This window comes from Bos indicus x Bos taurus, chromosome 10 (genome assembly GCF_003369695.1).
Source record: "Bos indicus x Bos taurus breed Angus x Brahman F1 hybrid chromosome 10, Bos_hybrid_MaternalHap_v2.0, whole genome shotgun sequence".
NCBI classification, from domain to species: Eukaryota; Metazoa; Chordata; class Mammalia; order Artiodactyla; family Bovidae; genus Bos; species Bos indicus x Bos taurus.
The window spans coordinates 99,831,897-99,850,975 of NC_040085.1; the positions used below are offsets into that span (position 1 = coordinate 99,831,897).

The 19,079-nt window shown below is 48.6% G+C and overlaps 1 protein-coding gene across 1 annotated transcript in view; it reads right to left on the bottom strand.

Annotated features, from left to right (window-relative positions):
- The window catches only part of KCNK10 (potassium two pore domain channel subfamily K member 10), a 157,408-nt gene that overhangs the window by 23,991 nt on the left and 114,338 nt on the right, over nucleotides 1-19,079 (bottom strand). The gene's annotated exons all lie outside the window — the stretch shown is intronic.

The following is a 19,079-nucleotide window of genomic DNA, read 5'->3' on the forward strand; positions in this document are numbered from 1 at the left end:
GCCTGGTGGGCTGCCATCTATAGGGTCGCACAGAGTCGGACACGACTGAAGTGACTTAGCAGCAGCAGTGGCAGCAGAAAGTGACTGGTAAATCTGTGAGGATGTTTGTGGTTGTCACCACTGGATGGGGCCCTCCTAGCACATAATGGGTGGGGAGTTAGTGTCATAAGTCAAAGGATTATCTCAAATTTAACATGAATAACCCACTGAGGAATATTCATGAGCTGAGAACATAACTCCCTTCTAGATAAACACACACACACACACAGTTCTTTTTGCACAGTTTTGATACAGGCTGAATTTCCTAAGACTATAACTCCAGTGTAAAATTCAGCAAGAAGGCTGAATTTTGACAAGTTTGGAACCTTGCCAACAACTGCTCTCTATCTTGGAAAACCACAGCCCTGGCAAGAAAGTCCCCGCGGCAGCTTAGTCACTGATGTAACACACCTGGCCCGGCCTCTGCATCTGACATGTATTAATAGATGCAAGGTCTAACCATGTCCATGTGTCTCCCAGGGATTCATGACCAAGCACCTATTACAAAAATACGATTCCTTTATTATAAATTACCTTGCTTTTATTTTTCCTTCATCTTGCAGTTAGAAAATGGTGTGTAGGTTAAGTTGTACTACCTATGAAATTCGTTTGCATGTAGTAAAGGAATAGTAATAAATCTTTGTTCTAAAAGGGGGTGTTGGGCAATTTCAGGTGAAACAAAGCAGTAAGAATATTGCCTAGCACTGTGAAGAAGGAGAGGTCTGATTCAGGACTGGGTTTACTGAACTGTGTAGGTTTCCCAGGTGACTCAGTGGTAAAGAATCCACCTGCCAATGCTGGAGACACAGGAGACGGGGTTCAACCCCTGGGTCGGGAAGATCCCTAGAGTAGGAAATGGCAACCCACTCCAGTATTCTTGCCTGGAAAATTCCTTGGACAGAGGAGCCTGGCGGGCTACAGTCTGTGGGGTCGCAGAGAGCCTGACGCCACTGAGCGACTGAGCGACTGAGCGCGCGCACAAACATGCAGAAATCTGGAGATGAAAGAGGGCTGCCCTTTGGGCCAAATACACAGGCCTTTAGAATTTCCCCTGCGGACGCAGAGATTTCTCCCCAAACAGTATCATCAAGGATCTTACTTTTAATTGTGAAAAGCTAATTTTTTTAATGAATTTTTGAAGCTAGTCGACCTACAACACTTAGATTAGTTCCGGGCGCACAGTCCAGCGGTTCGATATCTCTTATATTACAAAGGGATCACCGCGCCACATCTAGCTACCATCTGTCACCACATGGAGACGTGCCAGTATTCCTGACTGTATTCCCCCCGCTGTACACTTCATCTCCACGACTCTTAGTTTGGAACCAGAATTTCGTTCCTTAATCTCCCACACCTCTTCCACTCATTGTTTAAAACAATTTGACCAAGAGGAACTTTCCTCACAGTCTGGTTGGTGAGTTCTTTTCCTGTTGCTGTTTCCCTAATAATGGGAGAGAACCTGAATTCAAGATATTTCTCAAAATATTATTAAAGCTAAAGACATGATCACTTTTTTAAAACACTAGAAAAGAGACAGAAAGCAGCATGCCCATTTTTCAGGCAGAGAGCGGTCTCATCTAACCCTCCAACTACCCCCCGGAGAGGCTCCTAGAAGCAGGTGTCACATGTTTATCCGGCCATCTGGACAGGTCTTCTTCCCCTTCTTCCCTGGAGGAAAAGTTGACAGGCCTCCAAAGGGAAGGCAGGAGAGAAAGACACCCACCGGACATACAGAATCAAAGGGCTAAGGACAATTGAGACTTTTTTTAAAGAGCAACAGAGGCAAGAAGCAGACAGCGATGTCAGGAAAAGGATGAAAGCCAAAAAGAAAATGGTGCTAACATGGCCAGCACGCCATATGGCACTTAGATGGCATGCGTTTTGTTTCAAATGTTGATGTTTGCTTTCTTGTTAGTTTTGGTGCCAACTCTGTTACCGTCCTTGATAAAATTCATTTTGAAAAAAAAAAAAAAATCACACAGAAGCTTCTGTGCTATCCTGTGCTACCCTTAAAAATCACACATAAATTCCTTTGCTTTTTTTTCTTAACTTCAAGCTCTAGATTCCTGTTTCTACACGTTCAAACTAAAGTGTAAAGCGTTGATCGAATTGCAAGGGAAGACCCCGGTAACTGATACGAGATGCGGATCACGTTCATCTGTATTTAACCGTGAGACAGAAGAGAGGTGGGTGCGGAATGTGGATGTGGAGACAGCCAAATATGAATCATAACAATCTAACACAAGCCCTTCAACTATTCCCCAGGCGCAGGTAGAAATGGTGTTGATGTTGTTTACAGTAAAATTCACTTCTGCCAAGGACTGGAAAAAAACTAACCCAAGGGACATTGCTCAGTCTAAGTGGAGCCCTGGTGGCAAGAACGCAGTCTCTGAACAGCAGCATAGCAAAATCCATTTTCCAGGGGGGGTCCCAAGCTGACATTTGAGGAGCCAGGTATCTTTGGGGAGGAAAGTCTTGGAACTCCTTGCTGCTTTATAAAAATATGTACGGCCCTGTGTGTCTAGGTCTAGTAAGAGCACATGCAAGTGAAGAGGCAGCCAACGTGTAGCTAACATAGATTCATTTTCCTCCTTTGACTTTCTTTTCACCCTCGTGTCTCCGTGTTCTGTGGTGGAACACCACGGACACATCTGCCTGAGCAGCTGCAACTAATGAATGGCACAGCCTCCCCCCTCGCTCAGACGAACAGCGGGAGCTCACTCAGACCTTCCGGATTCTCCCTTTGCTGATTCATGCCCAGTGCATCTTTTCCTCCAAAGGTAATAACTGATGCTGGAGCTCCGTCCCAGGCCCAACTCCTCCTGTCCATCAGAGTCCCTTTGTCTGTTACTGCTCGTCTGCTTCATCTCCCCAGCCCCACCCACCTCCACGTCCATCCCTCAAAGGGTAGTGCCAAAGGCTGCCTTAGTAAGCATCCCTTCTTCAGTCAGGTTCACTGGGACCACTGCATAGCCTGCATATATTGGGTGTGTGGAAAGGAATCTGTTTGTTTCTCTTTCCAATTCACCATCAATATGTACTTATTGAATGCCTTGGAAGCACTTCCCAGGTGGCTCAGTGGTAAAGAATCCGCCTGCCAATGCAGAAGATGCAAGAGATGAAGGTTTGATCCCTGGCTTTGGAAAGATACCCTGGAGAAAGAAATGGCAACCCACTCCGAATCCACCTGCAATGCAGGAGACCCGGGCACAATCCCTGGGTCAGGAAGATGCCCTGGAGAAAGAAATAGCTACCTTCTTGTCTGGAGAATCCCATGGACAGAGGAGTCTGGCGGGCCATGGTCCACGGGCTCACAAAGAGCTGGAAACGACTGAGTGACTATGCGGGCAAAGCACTTGGTACTCAGCAGGTCCCAGAGGCAGACAGAGAAAGGAAGGCAGAGGAGAATTCTCTGGCAGTCCAGCAGTTAGAAATTTGCACTTCCACTGCAGGGCACCTGGGTTCAATCCCTGGTTAGGAAGCAAAGATCTCACAGAAAAAGAAGAAAAGTAAAAGAAAGGCAGAGTATCCCTTAGCTTCAAAGCCTTTATGTTTTAATTAAAGAGAATAATCCATTAGCTACATAAGACAGGTGCATCACTGAAGACGTGTGACATCAAATACACAAGCTGGAATTCACAAGGCCCCACCCTGAGCTCCCGAAGCTAAACAGTAAGTGACATCTACTAGGTGCTACGCGGGTGCCAGGCATTGCTCTCATGCATCAACCAAGTGCCCAAAGCAGTAGCTCCTGTTTTTAATCTCCATTTTTCAAACAAGGAACCTGAGGCACTGCCCGGGGTCACATGGCTGGGAAGTGACAGCTCAAGGCTTATGCCCTGAGGCTGAATGACTTCCAAGGCCATCTGCCCGGCCCTGGCCTCATGATGGACACTGGTCTTCATCACGCCTGTTTCCTCCTTGGGAGAAGGGACTGTCCGTCTTTACTGTCATATACCCCCACCATGCGGAGAACACAGGAGGCCTTATTTGATTACTGATTAGGCAGCTGACCTGGGGAGAGGTATGAAGGAGCGGGCACTGTGAGCAGCTGGAGACTGAATCCCTATGAGGCGAAGGCAAGGCTTTCAGAGCGGCAGGGCCAGGCGGAAACCAGGCGTCAGCGGCCCACAGAGGCCCAGGCAGGCAGCCAGGGCCAGGGGCGCAGGGTGGGGACACGCCCGGGGATGGAGACTTGGCCGGAGGGGAGGGTCGGGGGCAGGTGGAAAGGAGGTGGGCGGGGCCCAGCCTGTCCACTCTGTCCCCCACGACTGAAGGGGACAGCCAGCACGTCAGTCTCTGTGGCCTATAAAAGTTAAAGAAAAAGGAAAGAACAAGGGCTGGTGAAGACGTGCAGCAGCTGGAAGCCTTCGCTGGTGGGAAGGGGAAAGAATGCAGCTCCTCGAAAAATGAAACAGAATCCCCACATGGTCTGTCATCCCATCCCTGGCTGTACACCCAAAGGAATTAAAGACAGGGCCTCGAACAGACACTTGCGTATCCACGGTCAAAGTGGCATTATACCCAATTGCTGAAAGGCCGAGCAACCCGAGTCCACCGACAGACGGATGACTGGATAAGCAGTACGTGGTCCATATCTACCCGGGAACACATTCCGCCTTAAAAAGGAAGGTAAGGATGACAGCCGCCACAACATGCGCGAATCCTTACAGACATCGTGTTAAGGGAAATACACCGGTCAGGAAAGGACAGGTACTGTGCGAGTCCCTTGGGAGTTTCTAGAGCAGCCAAATTCATAGAGAAAGAAAGTGCAGTAGAGACTGCTGGGGGTTGGGGAGAAGGAGGAGCTACTGTTCAGTGGGCAGAGTTTCAGTTAAAGTGGAGACAGATGGTGACGACGACTGCACAACAGAGCCAGTGCACTTAATGCCACTGCAGTGTCCGTTAAAAATGGTTGAAATGGGAGACTTCCGCTGCGGCCCAGCAGTTAAGACTCTGAGCTTCCCCAGCACGGGGCACAGGTTCAATCCCTGGTCAGGGAACTAAGATCCCCCTAATGTCGTGTGGTGTGGCCAATAAATTTTTTTTAATTAATTTTAAAAAATGGTTAAAATGGCAAATTTTATGTTATGTATATTTTTACCACACTAGAACAAAACAGGCATAAAGAAAAAGTTAAAGGAGGCTCTAAAGAATCCAACATACTCTTGGGGTCACCTTAAATGAAAAAAAGACCTTCTCTGAAACAGTGACTATGGCCAGGACAAAACTGTTAATTCTACGGAAATATGCTGATCTGAAAAGACAGGCTTGCTCTCTACTTTTATAGTCAGCTTTTCTGATGATGGAAATCCCTTGCAAACATTAAAAAAAAAAAAATCCTCAATTCCCACACATGAATAGGACATTAGGTACCATTGATGAGATGGCTGGATGGCATCACCAACTCAATGGACATGAGTTTGGGTGAACTCCGGGAGTTGGTGATGGACAGGGAGGCCTGGCGTGCTGTGATTCATGGGGTCGCAAAGAGTCGGACAAGAATGAGTGACTGAACTGAACTGAACTGAGGTGCCACTGATTATGAAAACATATAAAGAAAAAAAGGAACTATGAATCCAGGAATCATATTTTTAAATGAACTTGAGTGGATTACTGATGATTACCCGATTTCCTGGTGATGGTAAAGAATCTGCCTGCTAAGCAGGAGACCAGGGCTCAGTCCTTGGGTCGGGAAGATCCCCTGGAGAAGGGATAGGCTACCCATTCCAGTATTCTTGGGCTTCCCGGGTGGCTCAGCTGGTAAAGAATCCGCCTGTAATGCCGGAGACCTGGGTTCGATCCCTGGCTTGGGAAGATCCCCTGGAGAAGGGCATGGCAAGCCACTCCAGCATTCTTGCCTGGAGAGTCTCCATGGACAGAGGAGCCTGGTGGGCTACAGCCCATGGATTCTCAAAGAGTTGGACACGACTGAGCTACTGAGCACAGCAGTATTCTGTCTACCAACAATGCTTGATGCAAGGAAAGATTCAGGGAACCGCATCCACAGGGTGAGAACCACAGCTCTGTTTTAACAAGAGACTAAACTCAGCAGCAAACTTTCAAGATACAGCACAAAATCATTAAGTTAAAATGCTACGATGCATAAACGCAGCTCTTCTCAGAAAATATCAATAAAATTCAAAGTATTTTCTCTCCCGAAATAAAGTGTACTTCCTCCAACAAGAATATACATTTCCTGGGCTCCATCAATTCAGGAGCCCTTTCTTACTCAAAGCCATCAGAGCCTGCTCAGTAGGGCGACCATACCATAGCTAGCATGCTGTCACCCCCAAGGGAGCAGCCTCTCTGGGGTTAAGGTTCAGAGCACCAGCACACCTGTCAATAATGACGTATCCTAAACACTCTCCCTCTCCTAAAACAAGAAGTTCAGAAGTGGCTTAGAATTTATCAACGACCACTGACATACCAGTCACAGACCACACACCCCGCTCTGCACTGCGCAGACTCAGGTCAACCATGGCATCCCTCAGTTTTTAGGAGCCTAATTTGTCAGAGACCCTGATGCTGTGAAAGATTGAAGGCAGAAGGAGAAGAGGGCAACAGAGGATGAGATGGTTGGATGGCATCACCGATTCAATGGACATGAACTTGGGCAAACTCCGGGAGGTAGCGAGGGACAGAGAAGCCTGGCGTGCTGCAGTCCACGGGGTTGCGAAGAGTCAGACGTGACTTGGTGATGGAACAGCAACTTGTCAGAAGCTACTCCAGAGTGCTTTATTACTTGCTTGGTTCCCAGAACTAGCATGAGGCTAAGTGTAAAAGAAAAAAAGGTGTCCTTTTTTTTAATATTGATAAATGTAATATCAAAAAAGAGGAGAATTCTATAAAAGGGTAAAGGGTTATTATTCTATTATATGAGTGTCCTCCAAAGACCCAAACCACCCTGTGAAAATTGGTGATGAAGGGTGAACATGGGAAATCATCCACCTCTTAGGCTGGTTTTATGATACTAATAAAACTATGAGTACTAATAAAATTCTTGGACTAAATTCATAACTCAGAAGTGCCTGGAAGTTTTAAAAACCAGTTACCATACACACTAAGGCATTACTGGATTGTCAGTACTTTCAAAATGCAAAGATATAAAATGTTTTTGTGGGACTTTCCTGGTGGCCCAGAGGTTAAGACTCCATGGGTCCGATGTGGGGGGGCCCAGGTTCGATGCCTGGTCAGGGAACTAGGATCCCACGTGCTGCGTGACTTGGCCAAGAAAACAAACAAATAATAAAATGTTTTCTTCCCCAAATCCCTGGGATTCTAGGAAGCAACCATCTCTTTCATGGGCATGACCCAGCGGGTAAGGAATATCCATACAAACATTCCAGAGACTTTCCTCGACTGGAGGGTGGTTTAGGAAGAGCTTCTCCCACCACTTTCTTGGAGTTTGTCCTTGGTATTTAGTCACTAAGTCATGTCTGACTCTTTAGCAACCGCATGGACGGTAGCCCACCAGGCTCCTCTGTCCATGGGATTCTCCAGGCAAGAATACTGGAGTGGGCTGCCATTTCCCTCTCCAGGGAGCTTTCCCAAACCAGGGATCGAATCCATGTCTCCTGCATCTCCTGCATTTGCAGGCAGATTCTTTACCACTGAGCCATCAGGGAAGCCCTTCCACGAGTTTAAGACTAGTTAAATCCTCAGTGGGAATTAAAATCTTGACATTAATGCCCTCAAAGCCCAGCTTCTCAAAACCACTGAGGCAATCTGATGAATCCAGAAAAAGGAGAGTTGCCTTAGGAAGACAAGACCATGTGCCAAGAAGCTGGGCTTAGAGCTGTGTGTTCCTCTTACTGTCAATATCGAGTGGGCTGCACACAGGACAGAAATGAATGGAAGAGTGGAGAACGCAGTCTGCCTGGCAACTCCACTTGCAGAGGTGGGCCCAGACCAGTCAGCCGCCAGGACAGTACAAGGCCCTCTTCTACAAGTTCACCTTCACATTAATCACACAGCAGACATGAGCAAGGGGGCTTCAGCCCTAGATTAATCTGCAGAAGAGAACATCAAGCAAGAGATGTCTGACAACAAAAAGCCAGATTCGGGAGCTAGAGCCAGTGCAGAGAGAAGAATCTGAGGCAACAGGCCAGTTCAAAGTGTCCACAGATGAGATAAAGCTGGAAAACCAAAACCCTTTGGTTGCAAATAAAGACAGGGCCAATATTAGGTTTTTTTCTCAACTAGCCATCTTTGTCTGTCCCCAGGTCTTACTAAAGCTTTCATGAGAGACTCTTCTGAACCATCGGACACTATCCCTGCCTTACAAGAGCAAGAGGGAAGGAAGGATGGTGGGAAAGCAAAGTCTACGTGTGCTCACTGGGATGGGAGATTTGGTTTGGAATCTCTGCTGTCACTTATGGACTGAGTGATCTTGGAGAGCTCACAGAACCAGTTCAAGCTTTCCAATCTCACAATTAAGAAGGTAAGAATTATCCCTTGAAAGCTTCAGTTCAGTTCAGTCACTCACTCATGTCTGACTCTTTGCAACCCCATGGACTGCAGCACGCCAGAATTCCCTGTCCATCATCAACTCCTGGAGCCTGCTCAAACTCATGTCCATCACGTCAGTGATGCCACTCAACCACCTCATCCTCTGTCGTCCCCTTCTCCTCCTGCGTTCAACCTTTCCCAGCATCAGGGTCTTTTCCAGTGAGTCAGTTCTTTGCATCAGGTGGCCAAAGTATTGGCGCTTCAGCGTCTATCCTTCCAATGAATATTGTGGACTGATTTCCTTTAGGATTGACTAGTTTGATATCCTTGGAGTCCAAGGGACTCTGAAGAGTCTTCTCCAACACCACAGTTCAAAAGCATCAATTCTTCAGCGCTCAGCTTTCCTTATGGTCCAACTCTCACATCCATACATGACCACTGGAGAAACCGAAGAGCTTACTTTGAGACCTTGAGAGCATACTCTAGGTAAAGCCCACAACCCAGTGTCCAGCACACAGTAAATCCTCAAAACACATGCGCACCTTATCTCCAGACTTCCATACTGAGTCCCACAATACTCAGCCTGCCTCAACCAAATCCCACTGGACAAATGACAAGTCTCCCTATAAAGATCCCTGCATACAGAAGTTTGTAAATGAATGCCCATCCCAAAGTAGCAGTCAGATTCCCAGAAGCTTCCTGTGATCAAAGTTTGCCAGAAAGACGAAAAGAGACTCTGTTAAAGCTACCTTAAAAATGTTTAAAAGGTAAACATTATCCAGGCAGTATTTTAAGTAGTTATATTTTAGGCAATTTGATAGTCTTGCTGTTTTAGGAAACTGTGAAGATGCATTTTAAGGGCCATTAAAATATTCATCTCAGATGGCAACAGGAGACACCTAAGGGACATTGGCCAGTTATAAAAGATTGACAAGAAAGAGGAAAAATCATACATTAGATTAATCCCCAATGGGCTAGCTAGAGATAGTGCTGAGATGGTTTGCCTGCTGAAGAATAGTGGAACCAACTATCTTTGGGTATATCATCAGAATCAAGACTCCAGGCATGTTCCCTTAATAGCTAGAATGATCTTATTCCTGGGCTTCCCAGGTGGCGCCAGTGGTAAAGAACCCACCTGCCAAGCAGGAGACCTGGGTTCCATCCCTGGGTCGAGAAGATCCCCTGGAGGAGGGCATGGCAGCCCACTCCAGTATTCTTGCCTGGAAAACTTGGGGTCTCGAAGAGTCAGACATGACTCGGCACACAGACAGCAGTCTCATTTCCGGAGTATAAGGTTTCTAAAGCCCTCTTTACGGACCCATCTGAGAGAAGAGAACTCTGAGCGGGAACAGCACTGGCCCTAAAGAGCTTGTGAGGAAGATTCATCCAGGGGGCCAGGATGCGCCCCTTGCGACCTGTGGCACAACTGATCCCTTAAATCCCAGCAGAGTCAAGTTTCTTAGCTGGGACAGTTTTCCCCTCGAGAAGACATGTAAAAATGTCTGGATATGTTATTGGCTCTCATACGGGAGACACTGATGATACTGGCATCTAGTGAGGCCAGGGGAGCTGCTAAACATCCCACAACGCACAGGACAGGTCTCAAGACAATCTCCAGCCCAAAACGTCCGCAGAGCCAAAGCCGGGCAAGACTGCGTCAGAGGAAGGGAGAAAAGAAGGACCATCCGATCATCATGGACAAGGGCTTCCCTGGTAGCTCAGCCGGTAGAGTATCCGCCTGCAATGCAGGAGACCTGGGTTCAATCCCTGGATTGGGAAGATCCCCTGGAGAAGGGAACGGCTACCCACTCCAGCATTCTGGCCTGGAGAAGTCCATAGGCTGTACAGTCCATGGGGTTGCAAAGAGTCGGACCCAACTGAGCAACTTTCACTTTCTTTCATCATGGACAGACTGGGTCACGGCTGGCATTAAGAGATGCTGTGTAGTCTGTTTGGTGGGCGTCACTTATATAGTTTGTGCCAAATGAACATTAGGGACAATATTCTTCAATGATTTCAGCTGTTCTGAACCTAATCAAGAAAGCTTTAAAAATATATGCCTTCTCTGCATTTAAAATCAGTTACCAGCGTTTCCCCAGGCTCAGTGGTAAAGAGTCCACCTGTCAATGCAGGAGACATTGGTTTGATCCCAAGCCCAGAAAGATCCTACATGCCGCAGAACAGCTAAGCCCGTGAGCCACACATGCTCTGGAGCCCCTGCTCTGCAGCAGGAGAAGCCACCGCAATGATGTCTGGGCACCGCAGCTGAGAGCAGCCCCGCCCGCCACAGCTAGAGAAAGGCAGCAACGGAGACCTAGGGCAGCCATAAATAAACAAATCTCAGAAACATTTACCTCCCATCCCCTTCCAGCCCCTTAGGAAAAGTAAGAAAGCAAACTGCTCACATTAAAACCAGGGTCTTCTCTCTGATCAAAATCCACGGAACAGGTGGCTCAGACGGTAAAGAATCTGCCTGCAATGTGGGAGACCTGGGTTCAATCCCTAAGTTGGGAAGATCTCCTGGAGGAGGGCATGGCAACCCGCTCCAGTACTCTGGCCTGGAGACTCCCATGGACAGAGGAGCCTGGTGGGCTGCAGTCCATGGGGTCGCAGAGTCGGACACGACTGAGCGACTCAGCACAGCACATCGTGGCATCCATGTAACGTTAGTCCCCCTGGGTTATTTCTCAGGACTGCACTGTGCACACGCTATGCACTAGTACAGGCATGTCACAGGCAGACACGCGTTCACACACACAAACACCACACACCGCCAGGCACTCTCAGCCACCACCTGGCCCTCCCCCGCTCCCCTGACTACTCAGGCAAGACGCTGGTGTGCATGACTAGTACCCCAGTGACCTTCACCAGTAATGCTAAGAGCTGGAAATCACAGTTGAAGCCACAGAGCTGAGAATAACATACAGTTCCCCAAACAAGAGCTTTTATCTTCTTGAAATAATAATTATTTTGCTCACCCCACTGCTGTGGGAACTAGCTCAAAGACACCCTGTGAGAAACAGAAGCCCCCCTGCCAAAGGTGCTCTTCAAAACCCTGCCTTGATTCATGCCAGGCACACGCAGAGGTCTCTGGAGCCCTTGGCTTTCACCACCAGCCCCTTTCTCCAACCCAAAGTGACTAATTCCCCCACGAATTGAACATCATTGCCAGATTGAGACTGTCATCACCCTGTCTTAAGCATTTGGCGGGTTCTAAAGTCCCCAAGTTATCACCGCATTGATAAGCCTAGGGTAACATGTTATTTGTCAGCTACAGCCAAGCTCCTTTGGTTCCAAAGGCAAATAAACATTTCTGCTGTTTCCTTGGGAGGGAAAGGCCAAAGAACAAAAGTGTCCCTTGGTTTTAGAGGCTCTATCGGAAAGCCTGTGGATCCGCCAGATGAAAAGAGGCTGCTGCTCTTTACCAGAGGCCAAAGTCCAACTCAGAGCAGGAAAATGAGATCCAGTCCAAAATCTGACCAAGTTTCCTACAGCGTCCAATCAAGCGACAGTCAGCCCAGCCCAGCAAGAGCCCGCCCACAGCTGGGAAGGGAGAGGCCGCCCACTTCCAAAAGCTCCTTTGGAACCAAGGTCAGCCCTGCTCAATCCCAAGCAATTATCCTTCCTTGCTAACTGCTCAGATTTCCTGCTGGACACCTGGGAAGAATTACTTTTGCTCTATATGATGTTGTTTAGTTGCTAAGTCGTGGCTGACTCTTGCAACTCCATGGACTGTAGCCCACCAGGCTCCTCTGTCTGTGGGATTCTCCAGGCTAGAATACTAGAGTGGGTTGCCATTTCCTTCTCCAAGGGATCTTTCCAACCCAGGGATGGAACCCATGTCTCCTGCATTGGCAGGCGGATTCTTTACCGCTGATCTGCCAGGCTTTCCTTATGTTATATAAATATTTACAAATTGTCCCAAGCCCAGGCTCATTCACTCCACTCTTTGTGGTTTTAGGCAAGTCACCTAACAAATCATGGGCTCCATCTTTGTTGGATGCAATACGAGCATCACTAGAGATGTGGTCCCCAAAGAGCAAGGCCGCCTGCATGTAAATCCCAGGGATGCCTGTCATCCTACGGAGCCAACAGGCAGTCTGAGGGCATCTGCACACGGCATGGCTCATCGACTTACCCACCCCCTCGCTGTCCTGGGGATCAAACAGTGCGTCCCAGGCCCTCTTCCAGGTGGGTGGGGCAGGGTGACTTGTTAGAGCCAGTGGGTTGTGACTGGAGGCCAAAGCTCTGAAGAGCAATGTCATGTCTGTTCCCCTTAAAAAACCCTCATGTCTGGAGAAATGCCCAGGCAGCCGCAGCCTTGGAGAGGGTAAGAATACACTACTGGTGTTGGTGACCATCGTATGTAAACTAACCTCCTCTGACAGAGTCAAGGGGCTTCCAAGATGGCTCAGTGGTAAAAAATCTGCCTGCTATGCAGGAGACATGCGTTCGATTCAGGACATGATTCGAGTCAGGAAGATTCCCTGGAGAGGGAAATGACAACCCACTCCAGTATTCTTGCCTGGAAAACCCCCTGGACAGAGGAGCCTGGCAGGCTACAGTCCACGGGGTCGCAAGAGTCAGACACAACTTAGCGACAAACGACAACAACAATACCGACTGTACCTCAAAAAATAAAATTTTTAATGTGATTGAGTAGAAACATGCTATCGGGTCCTGAGGCAGCCATCTTGCAAACCACGTGGTAGTAAGTCTGTGGATGGAAAGCCGATGTGCCAAGGAAACTAGAGCAGGAGGAGAGCAAGCCTGGGTACACGCGCGTGACATTGTGACTCAGAATAAGAAAGATGGGTACACGCGCGTGACAGTGTGACTCAGAATAAGAAAGATGTGTTTGGTCATGGTCTTACGGACTTCCCTGGTGGCTCAGATGGTAAGAGCATCTGCCTACAATGCGGGAGGCCCAGGTTCGATCCCTGGGTCGGGAAGATCCCCCTGGAGAAGGAAATGGCAACCCGCTCCAGTACTCTTGCCTGGAAAATCCCATGGACAGATGGAGAAGCCCAGTAGGCCACAGTCTATGGGGTCACAAAGAGTCGGACACAACTGAACGACTTCACTTTCACTTTCCTGGCACAGGGCTCCTAACACCCCTGGAATTTCCCGAGACCCATAAAGCTTCTTTTGTTATGTTATAGAAGTGGCTTTGGGGTCATCTAAGGATGGGAGTTGGTTACCAGGGAAACCAGAAAAAAACCAGGAACAGAGGGCCGAACTTTCAGCCACACCCTCACTGCACCCGCAACCCCTAATTTCCAGTGGGGCTGGGAGAGGGGCTGGAAATTGAATCAATCGCCAATGGCCAACGACTCAATGAGTCACACCAATGGGATGAAACCGCCATAAAAATTCAAAATGGAGGAGACACAGAAGGTTCCAGGCTGGTAAACCAGAACGCTCCACGTGCCCCCAGGCCAGGCCCCGGAGCCCTGGGGAGGCACCACTGGTTTGGGACCTTGTACCATGTAGCTCTGTGTCTCACTTTTGATCCACACCCTGAAATGCTCCTGGTGATACAGCAGTAGTCTAGTCAGTAAGCTGGCCTCCTGAGTTCTCTGAGCCACTGTAACAAACCTACTGAACCCAGGAAGGAAGGAGTCGGGGAGAACCTCTGATTCATGAACCTCCACTCATCAGAAGCGCAGAAACAAGCTGGACTTGCTCCATCGAACGCAGAGAGCAGGCCTGTGGGACGGAGCCCCTAGCCTGTGGGACCTGATGCCAATTCCAGGCAGACAGTGCCAGACTTGAGTTGAATTGTAAGACACCGAGCTGGTGTCAGAGAATTCCATGTGGGGAAAAAAATCCACACTCTGAAACTCGCACCAGAATCCTTTGCGTGTTGCTGGGAAAAGGATGCCTGACGCCTGAAGCAACCTCGCTCCAGGATTCTCCCTATGTAAGCTGTGTCGAATTCTTAACCCTCTGTAAATCAGCAGAGGGGCAAGGCCCATTTTCCTGGCCTCACATTCCTCATAGAAGAACACCAGCCAGAGTAACACTCCTGCGCCTCCCCACGCCAAGCACAGCTGGGCAGGAGCTCACCCAGTGGACTCTGCAGGGGGCACCAGGTCCCCTCGCCCTGCTGGCTTGGCAGAAGGGACCGAGTCCCCTCACCGGGCGGGCTTGTCAAGAAGCACCAGGTCCCCTCACCGGGCAGGCTCGGCAGGAGGCACCGGGTCCCTTCACCGGGCGGGCTCGGCAGAGGGCACCGGGTCCCCTCACTGGCAGGCTCGGTGGGCTCGGCAGGTGGGACTGAGTTCCCTCGCCCAGCGGACTCAGCAGAAGGGACTGAGTTCCCTTGGCTTGGCTCGGCCCCTTTTCTCTCTTGTTTGAAACCTTCTTCAAAGGTTTCTTTTGTTTGAAGACTTTCTTCAAGGGAACTGCACTCTGTTTCACTCTCTCTGGTGTAGCAAGTAGAGCAGACCCTGTCCTCACCAAGGAGGCCTGTGCTACCGAAGACCAAGATGGTGTCGGGGGGCAGGGTCTCTAAAATGGCCAAAGATACAGCACCCTGACCCCCAGAACTTGGACCACGATGAGCGACCACTCCCATGACTCTTACCTTACACGGCACAGTTGATCTTAAGAGATAAGGTGAGATATCTCATCTCTCATCTAACTGTGGGTTTCTCTGGTGGCTCAGATGGTAAAGAATCTGCCTGCAGTGCAGAAGAACCGGGGTTTGATCCCTGGGTTGAAAAGAGTCCCTGGAAAAGGGAATGGCAACCCACTCCAGTATTCTTGCCTGAAGAATTCCATGGACAGAGAAGCCTGGCAAGCCTGGCAGGTGCGTGGGGTTATAAAGAGGAGGACATAACTGAGCAACTAACACACACACACAAACATATAATCACATGAGCTCTTAATCCACAGTGCTTTCTCCAGCTGACAGGAGAGTGCAAAGGGGAAGTCATTGAGATAGAAGAGGGATCCCATGCTGTCTTCGAAGATGAGGGGCCCTGTGCCAAGGAATGTATGCCACCTCAGAGGTGAGAATGGCCCCCACCCTATGACCAGCAAGGAAACTGGAGTCTCAGTCCTACAACCACAGTGAACTTATTCTTTGCCAAGATTTGAATGAGTGTGTAAGCAAACTCTTCCCCAGATCCAGAACCCAGCCTGGTCGACACTCTGACTTTTTAGCCTTTGATATCCTGATCACGAACCTTTGCCAGGCCCTCCCGGATGTCTTACCTACACAACAATGATGTAATAAACCAATCCTGCCTTAAATGTCTGCAGCTGCTGCTGCTAAGTCGCCTCAGTCGTGTCCAACTCTGTGCAACCCCAGAGACGGCAGCCCACCAGGATCCCCCGTCCCTGGGATTCTCCAGGCAAGAACACTGGAGTGGGGTGCCATTGCCTTCTCCAATGCATGAAAGTGAAAAGTGAAAGTGAAGTCGCTCAGTCGTGTCCGACCCTCAGCGACCCCATGGACTACAGCCTTCCAGGCTCCTCCATCCACGGGATTTTCCAGGCAAGAGTACTGGAGTGGGGTGCCATTGCCTTCTCTGGCCTTAAGTGTCTACGTTTGCCCTAATCTGTTACACAGCAGTATAAAACTAACAGAGCATGGAAATCCTCCTAAATCAGGGTGAAAATGGTTAGTAAGTCCTTCTGGCATCAAAGCTAAAACTACATTCTCTGATGAGCTTATTAGCACGAAAGCTGGCCTTTTAATCTCCATCTGACTTCTGTATCTATTTCTCAATTAGTTCATAACTCCAGAGGGGGAAAAAAAGAGTTTTCATTTATTCACCCCATAAAACCCCCAACAGTCGGATATTTAAGAATACTTTTGGCATTTCTACATAATATTAATACAATAACTCTCAACAGTTCTTTAAAAGGAGGCTCAGACCTGGAATGGGATAGAAGAATCCAACTATGTCACCTCAGAATCTCGGCACCTAGATTCTGTATCTTACATTGACTCCACTGTTCCCACATACCAGGGCAAGGAGAAGACTGCGTCACTGAGAAGTGAAAATCACCCTCGTGGGAACCACAAATTCACACCCCCAAGCTTTGTTGCTTTATACAATTTCTAGTTCTCAAAATAAGGCTTCCCTGGTAGCTCAGATGGCAAAGAATCCACGTGCAGTGCAGGAGACCCAGGTTCAATCCCTGGGTAGGGAAGATCCCCTGGAGAAACAAATGGCTACCCACTCCAGTAGTACTGCCTGGGAAATCCCATGGACCGAGGAGCCTGGCGGTCTGCAATCCATGGGGTCGCAAAGAGTCAGACACGACTGAGCAACCAGCACTTCCACTTCTCGAGAGTAAATGGCCTTTTAGATGTAGTTCAAATGAATAGCCAGCTTTGAGACTTTCTACCAAAACTGCACACGGCAAGCGAACTGAGGCAGAATCACTTGTTTGTAGACTAAGTGTGCTCGTAATCCTCCTGGCACTCTGACACGCATCCACAGCACCTTCCAACGTTTTGCAAAGCACACCTCGTGTGCTGCCAATCCAGTGATACCTGCTGGCGCCTTCCTGAAAGGCTCGCGATCCTTGATGGCACCGCAAGGAAGTGAGCAGGCCATCATCGTAAAGTGAAATGTGAAATTCTGAAGGCCCTGTCCCAGAGTCCTGGTAATGATCCATTTGAGATGCAGCTTTAAGGGGAAGGAAAACCATCCTCTCTACTTGCAGTAAGAAATTCATTAGGGGAACTAAGTCCCCAAATTCAGGAGCAGATGCCGTCAAAATGATTGCAGCCTCTTCCTTCATTTAGAATACAGTTTCCAAATTTTATTTTTTGCTAAGGGGGAATTTCGAAAGCTTGTAGTCTGATCTTTCCTTTCCACAAATAAACTCAGATCTAGAGAAGCGATATAAAAATAAAAACACCAGATCAGACATTTCTCCACTTGAATTCTGTTCTTCTGAGTGTTCAAGCCACCAGATTCATTTTTCTCTAACTCAGAAACCATGAGGCCATGGCTAACAGGCTACCTCTGAGAAGTTCAAAACAGCCCTTGGAAACAAGGTTGCCATGTCTGGTGTAGGGAGACCGGAGCATCTGATGGTTTCCATGGTGACCACGGTGCCCAGGTGCACATTCTAATGAGGCTGGCGGGCCAGCCAGCAATTCAGACCAAAGGTTGTGGAAACTTCCAGGAAGACCCCCATGTCACCAAGCCACTCATGAAATTCTAATGATGGCCTACTTGCCAACAAGTGCCCCCTTCGGGAGACAGACACTCAGCGGCACTGAACTCTGTGTCCGGCCCTGTGCCGAGCTCTTTTCCGTACATTATTCCGTTTCACCATCACCAAGACCTTACAAAGTAAATTCGAATTCCACCCCATTTTGCAGATGAGTAAACTGAGGCAGGGGCTTCCGCGGTGGCTCAGTGGTAAAGAATCCGCCTGCAGTGCAGGAGACATGAGTTTGATCCCTGGGTCAGGAAGATCCCCTGGAGGAGGACATGGCAATCCACTCCAGTATTCTTGCCTGGAGAATCCACATGGACAGAGGAGCCTGGCGGGCTGCAGTCCATGGGGTGGCAAAGAGTCAGACACGACTGAAGTGAGTTAGCAAGCACACATGCAAACTGAAGCAGCTCATACAAAGTCCCCGAGCTTGCAGAAGACATCTCCAAACCAGCTCTAGAGCCTCATTCCTCCACTCAACTCAATAAGAACTTATGAAACTGCTCAAGGGGCGCACTCCCTTACAGTCTTCTAAAGAGAAGTTTATGTCATGATTTCCTGTCTCAGAGCGGAAAACAAGCGCAGCCTTAGAACTGATCACTGACCTATTTCTGCCCATCATTTCCAGATTCTGATAAAGAGCTCAAATTGTCATTTTTAAATACGGAGCCATCATAAGAAATAATTCCCTGAAGGAAGTTTGATAAATTTGAGAATTAGGTAAAGAGATGAGAAAGAGAGCAGAAATGATCTTACTCCTAAACAAAACAAGTGTTCTGTTAAATTTTATGATCAGGTATGAGCTAAACGGCATTGGAAATCCCAGTCCAATCACTCCACATGCCTGTCACTGATACCAGGAATGCCACCTCTAGTAAACAAATCCCTTGCACTCAGATTTTTGTCCCTTGTTTCAAGGTGAGTATTCTCAAAAAGAAAAACTCCCTAAGGCAATAGCAATCATCAACACCTTAGTATGAGTCAGTACGTGAGCGAACTACTGCTGAGGGAGCGCTCAGCTGTGGGAGGAGAGAGAGGAAGGGGCCATGAGGAGACAGATACAAAGCACAAAGCAACGTCTGGGACCTGCAGGCGTCTGGAAGAGGTCTTAGAAGCCAGGATCAGCCTAAGACGCTGGGCTTGGAAATAAAACAGAGAGAAGGAGCTCCAACAACAAAATGGAGGGTTTATAATTCTCTACTTTATTGCCAGGCTTCCCCGGTGGCGCAGCGGTGAAGAATCTGCCTGCCAATGCAAGAGGCGCAAGAGACACGGGTTTGACCCCTGGTTCAGGAAGATCCCCTGGAGGAGGAAATGGCAACCCACTCCAGTATTCTTGCCTGGAGAATCCCATGGACAGAGGAGCCTGGCGGGCTACAGTCCATGGGGTCGCAAAGAGT